Source organism: Aquarana catesbeiana, linkage group LG10 (genome assembly GCF_042186555.1).
Source record: "Aquarana catesbeiana isolate 2022-GZ linkage group LG10, ASM4218655v1, whole genome shotgun sequence".
Lineage (NCBI taxonomy): Eukaryota > Metazoa > Chordata > Amphibia > Anura > Ranidae > Aquarana > Aquarana catesbeiana.
This window is the reverse complement of record NC_133333.1, coordinates 46,722,350-46,731,940: the sequence shown is the minus strand read 5'-3', so window position 1 is coordinate 46,731,940 and position 9,591 is coordinate 46,722,350.

The following is a 9,591-nucleotide window of genomic DNA, read 5'->3' as shown; positions in this document are numbered from 1 at the left end:
TCACCAGTTCACCCTTCCCACTGGGGATAGCGGCAGTGTTTTCCACATTTGGTGTTTCCTTCTAAATTGGGCTAGAAGGAGAGAGAGGTTTTCTCCTATATACGCCTGAGGGGCGTTCTTAACAATTAACCCCAAATATTTAAATTCATCTACCCACTGAAGTGGCATGTTAGTGTCCACCCTGGGACCAGAGTGGTGGAGGGAAAAAAAAGACAGACTTGTCCCAATTGACGCGGACCCCAGAATAATTCCCGAATTGATCTATTATTTCAAGTGCAGATCTCAGAGAGGTGCCCGCGTCGGTTAAGTACAGCAGGGTGTTGTCAGCGTACAAAGATTTTCTCTTGCAGTGCTCCAACTTGTATTCCCTCGACCCTCTGATCCTGGATCGCCAGGGCGAAAAGCCCTGGGGATAAGGGGCATCGTTGTCTAGTACCCCTATGTAGGCTAAAGGGGGGAGACAACAGGCAGTTTACTCTGACCCGGGCAGTGGGATTCTTGTAGAGAAGTTGAATCCAGGAAATTAACCTGTGTCCAAAATGTTCTAGGACTTCCCACAGGTAAAGCCATTTGACCGAGTCGAATGCCTTTTTGTTGTCCAGCGCAGCAACTATACCTGCGTTCTCCTCCCCCGCTAGGTCAATATGGGTAAATAATCTGCGGATATTTATATCTGTTCCCCTGTCTGGCATGAATCCTGACTGATCTGGGTGGACCAACGCCGTGATCACCCCGTTCAATCTAGTTGACAACATTTTTGCCAGTAGTTTGGCATCCACATCAATCAGAGATTGGGCGGTAGGTTTTGCAAAGTTCAGGGTCCTTTTCCGGTTTAGGAATAACCACTATCACTGCCTCCGAATAGAGGCTGGTAGTGCCCCATCCCTCAGCGATGCCAGGAGCATAGAGTGAAGGTTGGGGGCTAGTTCCTCAACGTACATCTTATAAAATTCAGTGGGGAACCCATCTGGGCCCGATGTTTTCCCTGCCTGAAGTGAGGAGATGGCCTGCTGGACCTCTTTGAGGGTAATGGGAGAGTCAAGTTGGGCTCTGTATGTATCAGTCAGGACAGGGAAGTCAACGTCTGAAAGATATATGTGGAGGTCTTCCATAGAGTAGTTTACTCGGGTGGAATAAAGTTCAGAGTAGTAAGATGTGAAACCCTCGCTGATCGCCCTAGAGGAGGTCTGTCTGACCCCAGCTCCGTCAAGCAGCGAGAGCACTCATGGAGGCCGACTGCTCCCTGACCAACCATGCCAGCAGCTTACCCCCCCCCCTCGCCTTCCTCAAAGATCCTTTGAGACTGTTGGAGTCCCCTGTCTGGGCATATTGCCGCTCCAGGGAGACGGCCCTATCCTCTGGATTTGCGTACAAGTATAGTAACCCCCCCTGACAAAGTTGGAATATGTTGAATTGTATTGGTGGCCAACCCAGGGTTTTTTAAGGCTAAGGGTCTGACTCCCCACTAGGTGGGTTTCCTGGAGAACACAAATATGAGGATTGTGGGACTTCAAGAATTTAAACACCAGTGACTGCTTCACTTGGGAGTTTAGGCCCCTGGTGTTCCATTAAATAATTGTTAGTGATGCCATTCCACCATCAAGTAGATCAATAGTGGAGAGTATTCAGGGGATGAGCCCAACCCGGATGGAGCACAAGCAAAAAACCACATAATATAGAGAGAGTAGCCCTTAAAGGGTGATAAAATTATAGGCCCAAATGACTGTGTCAAATATACATATGCATAATAAACAATAAAACAGAAACAAAACCAATAATAAAACAACCCCCCCCCCCCTCCCTGCCAGCCCCCCCCCCCCAGAACTGTGAGTGGCATTCCTTCCCAAGAACAACACGGCAAGCCGCCATGTTTCGGAGGAAACGTGTGCAAGAGGCTTACTAGACATAAGTCTGCTGACCCATAACAGTTAGGGTCGTCCGAATAATAAGTGTGGTGCTGGTCTCTCAGCTAGCTGGGGGTACAAAAACTTGATGTAGGTGTGTAGGTAGAAAGACATGCTTGTGAGAGAAAAGAAAAAACGAAAAACAAACAACCGTGGGTTTCTGGCTTTAGACAATGTTTCCCAGCAAATGGGGTGAGGAGGAGGGGAGAGGGAGAGGGGAACAGATGAAAAATCCATCCAGATCACCCATCTGCAGAGAGTTGCCGGAGACTGTTTCCCCTCACTCCCCATTGCAGGATAACAGTCAGTGCAAAAGAGGGGGAGGCTGCCATTTTCAATGGAGTCTCAGTGTCGGAGGTGTAGGTAAAATCAAAGCGCAGATAAAGCCAGAAAGCTTGATATAAGTGCTCAGCGTGAAAGAGTAAGTTGCAACAAGGAACTGTAGGATTTTATACTTGCTTCATCCCACACGGATCGCGTGGAGCTAGGAAGACGCCTCTTCAGCTGATGTGAAAAATCTCACTTTCTCCATCTTGAACCTGGAGTCTGGCGGGAAATGGCATGCTGTACTTCAGGTTTTTGGCGCGAAGTTGGGATGGCACATGATTGAACGATTTCCTCTGTCGCTGTGTTTCAATGGAATAGTCTGGAAATATAAGAAGTTTAGCATTCTCACACTTGAGGTCCCCTGCATTCCTAGCTTCTCTCAGGATAAGATCACGGTCCCGATAATTTAGTAGTTTAACTGTGACTGACTGTGGGTATCCTGTGGGCTCCTTCCACCACAAAATGGGAGGAAAAGGGGGCACGGGGCAAAAGGGATCGCAGCAGCTGCTCTGTAAACAGGGTGGTGTCATTCCCTCAGGCAGCCCAATGATGCGTAGATTGTTGCGTCTGTTGTGATTTTCTGCATCTTCAGTCCCAGTCCGTTTCTGGCTCTGTCGGCGTGCTGCTCCCCCCCCCGCTTATAACCGGGCATGAGTAGGGGCCAAGTGTGGGCTGTCACGATGGCGCATGGGTCCCCACAGCACCACAGGATCGGAGGATTGAAGATCCGGATGGCGGAGGGAGGCGAAAAGACGTCCGCTCCTGTTGCCATCTTGGACACGCCCCCCCCCCCCGGTAACAGGTATAATTGCCTCCTCTAAGGTCTTCCCAAATAGCATCTAGCCATTAAATGGGATATTGCAAAATACCTGTTTTGATGTACTGTCAACTACCCAGGGTCCTAGCCAGAGCGCTCTCTTTTGCTGTCACAGAGTGCACCATAAGTCTCACTAGTAACTTTACGAGGTCTATGGATGCCTCTGCAAGGAAAGCCGCTGTCAGATTTAATTCTTCCAATGCCGTAACGATCCTGGCTCTCTCAATACCAGAATTCAGTGCTATCACCATGTTTGTGACCCATACCTTTACGGCCCTAGAGATGGAGGCCAGTGCTATGGTCGGACAACCGAGTATATCTTCTTAAGATCTACATCTGCACATCTATCCATTGGATTCTTAAAGATGGTGGAGTCTTCTAAAGGAAGAGATACCTGCCTTGCCAGACGACGCTGTAAGGCTGCGTCCGCCCCCTGAGAAGTCTCCCAGAAATTGGCATCCACGGTCCTAAAAAGATATAACTTAGAAAAATGATTCTGGGTACAGTGGTACCTTGGATTACAAGCATAATTTGTTCCAGCAGAATGCTTGTAATCCAAAGCACTCGTATATCAAAGCGAGTTTCCCCATAGGAAATAATGGAAAATCAGAAAGTACGTTCCAGTGTCACTGCTAGTGTATGCAGTATCACATGTAACCAGGGGGGGCGGCGTAGACATTCGGAAAACACTCGGATGGAACGGAGTGTTTCCAAGTGTTTCCGAACGACTCTGAGTATCTCTGGCCAAATGCGATACTGCACACCGCAGAGGCTTGAATTCTGCTCGTTTTGCGAGACAACGCTCGCAAACAGAGTCAGGATTTAAAAAAAATATCTTGTACTGCGAAACGCTCGTAAACCGTGGTGTTACTGTATTTGTCTTTTTCTCCGTTTTTTCCCATTCTTTTTAAATTCTTGCAATTCTGTCATGAATTTTTTCAAGGTTGGGAAGTATCTTCTTACTTTTTCTTGTGAGTGGGAGTCTTGCTCCCATTCTATGGCTTTTTTTAAAGCCATAATCTATGGTTCTATAAATTGAAAGTGAAACATATGTTCTAACAGTTCCTCTGATACTGAAGATGTCCCTAAAGAGATTTTCAGCACTGGCGGCGACCCCCGTCCATGCTCTGGGGTACTCTTTATTTTAGGCCTACTTCTAGGCATGCTTGTACTAGCAACCAGGTGTATGCTATCAGCCACAGCCTTGTGGATATAATCTTGAATCCTGTTTGCCTCTGCCTCCTTGTCTGTGGCCACATCTTTAATGCACTCGGCACACCAGAGTTTTCAGAGAGCAGCAGGAGCCGCTGAGGCCCAACACAAGCCCTCCGCAGGCTATCCTTCAGACCTTCTTGACTCTAAGGCTGTAGATTTACTGCAGCGATGCCTGCCTGGGGAGTGAGCCATATGGCTAGAGCGTAGTAATGGTTGTGGTGAACAAGATCGTTGGCAGGTCTTTTCTTTATGCAAATGTTTCTTTTTAGGGCTCTTGCTCCTAAAAGACAAACGCCTACTAAGTATGGCGTATGCACTCTTTTCCCCGTCTCAGTCCCTAGTAGCCCCACCTACCTTTCCGACGATCTTCGTGACTTCTGTGGCTGTGGCGAGCTCATACCTATAATAGAGAGAAGTAAGATAAGATAATTTTTCAGTTTCCCTTTGCTTCTTCACCCCCCCTCCCCCCCCCCACATTTTTTTTTTTTTTTTTTTTTTCCTAAACCTACTGCTACTTACCGTTAGTAACGTGGCAACCCTAGCAGGTGGCAGCAGAGAGAGGGAAAAGACTTACAGGCAATGCTGAGAAGTGAAAATCCACTGGGTGGCAGCAGAGAGCTGACTACAGCCCAGAAGGGGACTAGGAGAGAGAAAAGCCAAGGGCATTAGTTTAATCTTTGCAACAACGAACCAGCCCAGCCACTCAGAACTTTTAGCAGCCTCACTGCCTGACCTGCACAGTGGGCTACTTCCGCTGTGGCTTACAGCACCGCTACGCCTGCCGCCCACCTCCCACCCCGCATGCTCTAATCCCTCGTGACATCAGTGATAGGCCAAGGTGAGTGCACCTAACAAGCAACAGGTGAGGAAGACTAAGCATAGCATGCCACAGCCTCTAAACACATTTTTTTTTGGCTCTTTAGACCATCCATGCCCACGGCCCCGGCACTCAAAGTATGCAGAGTGTTAAGAGGATTTACCTCTATCATTCTGAAGATCAAAAAAGGAGAACAAGTGGAAATGGGAGGCTTCTCCTGTATATCCTACGGCTTAGTTGCCAACATTCTCAAATATTTATATAAAAATCTTGTAAACCATGCGCTTACTCTACATGAATCATAAACATAAGCAGCTATCACAACAAATAGAAAATTTGCAATAAATCATATAAAACCAGGTGTAGCGCTAAAAAATGAGAAAAATTATTGCTGTACCACATGTACAATAAATTATAAAAAATGGTGTTTTGTATATTGTGAGAATTCATACATAAAAGTCATTCATATAATAAACCCTTAGGGTCACCAAACGTGATGGCCAGATGCAATAATAGCAATAAAGTCCAAAACAAAATATGCAGGTGCAGTGAACATAAATGTTACAATGGTGATGAATTCCAAAACCGTATACTCGTGAAAATTTCTGATATATTCCAACGTGTGCTGATAACCACTCGTGCACAACCACCACCCGAGATGACTGGAGGCTTACCAGAAAGTTGGGACCCACCGAGCATACGCTATATGGGTCAAACAGGCTTAGGTTGCACACTGGCAAAGGAGGTAGGATACCAAGGGCTGGTGAATGGTGAAGTTGTGACGTTGCTATCCCGAGACAGTCTTCTCCATATGGAAGCTCGGACATCAACGGACATTACCCACATGAAATGAAGAAGGGGCAGATCTGTTGGATCTCAAATGATAGAGATCAGAAGTGCTTGTGCATTAGCCTGCCGGCAGGTTTTTTAGCGCTACACCTGGTTTTATATCAAATATTTATAGGGGCACTTGTTTTGTCTGTAGGCGGGGTCTTATTTTAATTTGGGGTAGGGCATTCATTTGTAGGCGTGGTGTAGTCGGGGCAAAAAAATGTGGCGTGCGTAGCATGTCGCAGTGAAAAATGGGTGTGGCTTAAATGGGGTGTGGTTAGTGTCTGAGATGAAAGAGGGATGGAAGGAGAAGGAAGAGATGGATGGAGGGAGAGAGAAATAGAGGGGGAGGGAGAGGAAAATAAAAGGTAGAAATAGAGAAATAGAGAGGGAGAGAGAAAGTGAGAGGGACAGCAGGCCCAGATCCTACACCGCAATGGCAATATGTATATTCCAGAAAGTTTAACAATCAGCAGATAAAGATACTCCAAACACTATCCCCCCCGCAGATCCCATCAAACAGATACAAGAGATGGTCAGAGAGTGTGCTGACGTGATACCAGAGATGGTCAAAGTGCTATAGGAGATGGTCAGAGTGTGCGGACATGCTACAGGAGGTGGTCAGAGAGTATGCACACATGCTACAGGAGGTGGTCAGAGAGTTTGTGGACGTGCTACAGGAGACTGAAGACCTACTACAAGAGATGGTCAGAGAGGGTGCGGACATGGTGCAAGAGACGGTTAGAGGGTGCGGACATGATACAGGAGACTGCAGACCTACTACAAGAGATGTGAACATGATAGAGATGGTCAGAAATTAAGGACACAGCTGACAGCACAGAGAGATGAGAAGGTGTACAGAGAAGATGGAGGTAATAATCACCAGTCTTGACGTGTCTCGTCCCGGTCGGTCCCTGCACTCCTCAGTTCACCTGTTTCCAGGGGGCGTGCCCACTGCATTCAGGGCGGCATCATTAGATGTCATGTGCATGCGTGAGCCCGAACTTGGTTGAGCTTGCCTGAGCAGGTACGGCGCATGAGCAGTTCCACATGGCCCACGGCCATGTTTTCACAGGCGGAAGCTGCGGCCATTCGGTGATCTGATGGGTCACCTACAGCAGTGGTTCTCAACCTCAGTCCTCAAGTACCCCCAATGGGCCATGCTTTGGGAACTTTCCTTTAGATAAAATAGCTCTTACCAATATCATGTTGTTGATATTGATTTAAAGCAGCTAGGAAAACCAGAAAACATGGCCCGTTGGGGGTACTTGAGAACCACTGGCCTACAGAACACTGGGACATACTGCGAATGTCCTGGGAAAATCGGGACTGTTGGCAACTATGCTAGGGTAAAGGTGGTCCTGAGGGTTCACTCGCAGGAGGACCACATTTGCCCCTGCTATCCAGCCACAGCATGCAGAGGAGGTGGTGAACTGGCTTGCTAAACCATCCTCATCTTTCATCACCCAAGCTTAGATGAGTGTGCAGTCCCCCACAGCTGCCAGAGCAGCTTATTCTGCCTCCTTGTCCACAGCTGTTCATGCCATAGCCCCAGCACCATGCATGGAGGATTCAGCTGAGTTATTTGAACACCGCATAAGCCACTTGTTTCTTGACGATGCACAGCCATTACTTGATTCTAATGTTGGTTCTGAGGTTGAGGAAGGCAGGAACATGAGCCTACAGAGAAGGGAGAACACTGGTAAACAACAAATTGGCAGTCATGTTCCCCTAGCGGCAGTGTATTGCTAAGTTTACTCCAGTGATGATGAGAATGGAGATGTTGATGATGAGGTCACTGACTATAGCTAAAAAAAAATGGTAATCTTGGTCTGAATGTACTATAATCTGGCTTCTTCACATAAGACTTGCTCACTGTGGTGCAAAAAAGTTATTTCCATCCAAAGTCTGCCAAAGAGGCACCAGACTCAAAAAATCTTGTATCTTTTTCCCGGTGCACTAAATTGTGGCCTCATCAAACAGACTGGCTCCCTAAGCCAGGTATCTTCAAACTACGGCTCTCCAGCTGTTGCAGAACTACACATCCCATGAGGCATTGTAAAACTATGACATTCACAGACATGACTAGGCATGATGGGAATTGTAGTTCCTGAACAACTGGAGGGCCGTAGTTTGAAGACCCCTGCCCTAAGCCATTGTTTACAAAATAAAGAAGGCTTGCAGGGAAAATCAAATTTTAAATATATATTTTTTTGTTCTTTATATATGGGAGTTTTGCTGCAGAAGTTTCTGTACATGGTACAGATGTACCACTTTACAGGCATACTAAGGGGACCCCCCCCCCCCCCCCGGGCACTATATTTTAAAGGAATTTTCAATTTTCACTGTTTCACTGTAGGCATAATTAAAATCACTGCTCCTTTAGCAGAAATTGATTTTAAAATTTTTTTTTGCATTGATACATTGTCCCCCCCGGGGCCCCCATACCCTTTTTATGACCAATAACTTGCATATAATTTCAAGTTCGGGCAGGGCCGTCTTTACCGCAGGGCAAACTGGGTAGCTGCCCGGGGTCCTTTCACTGTTTGGGGCCCAAAGCAGAGCTGCCCCTTAAGCCCATGCAGTGCACGCAAATTGGCGCTGATAATCCCTACTGTCTGTGGTAAAGCCGGCCCTGTGTCTGTCGCAGACAGTTATCAGCCGGCACGCACACAGTACTGTGCAGCAGTGCCAGTGCTGCATTAGTTTTGATGGAGTAGGCCACGGGTGGGCGGGGAATTGAGCGCCCCTGATGCTCTGGCCCCAACCCTTGCTATGCTGCCTGCAAGCGTGTATGTGATCGGCTGCGGAGGCCTCGGTAGGAGGAGTCAGACGGGGGCGCGGAGTGGAGTGCTGTCAGAGCGTGCTGTTGCCTGGAGTGAAACTAGCAATAGCAGCAGACCTGAAGTGTGGAGGAATTGATCGGGTTCGGAGCTGAGCTGGCCAGGAGTACAATGTAGGTCTTCTTTCTCCTCCCCATGGCTCCCGCACCCCATGTGTAGAATAGTAGAAATTTTAAATACCATCCACCCCCTCTAGCACCAATAGATAGATTCATGCAATGCAATAATCTATCTATGGCCGCAGCTGCCACCCCCTATTCAGGTGCCCGGCCCCTTTTCAGGCACCGAGCGCCTGAATTACAGCGGCGGGAGGGTGTTTTTGAAGCACCTGATTAGAGCCATAGGCGTCAAAAAAGTGACCTGCGAGCGCCCAGCATGTCACTCAGCTGTGTTAGAAAAGTGAATGAATATTCGCTTTCCTAACACTAAACCGCCTCTCCGCTAATCAGGTGCTCAGGTCTGTTACCTGTCACCTGATTGGCTAAAACGACAGACGCCGCTATTGGACGCCTATCAGGAGGAGAAGACAGCAGGAGACGCACGAAGGACCCCGCTCGTCGCTGTCACCTGCTGCCCCACCAAGACAGGGTAAGAGCCGGGCAGATGGCAAGCGGGCGGGGGAGTCACACTGGGGGCATTCAAGAGTACACTGGCAGCATTTGAGGGGCACACTGGCTGCGTTTGAGGGGCACAGTGGCAGTGTTTGATGATTTTAGTTTAAAAACTTTTTTGCGCTCCCCCAAAAATTTTGAGCACCAGCCTCCACTGAGGCTGAGTGAGGCTATGGCTGTATTTTTTATTACAGAGCACACAGCATTACAGCACATAGATAGCATT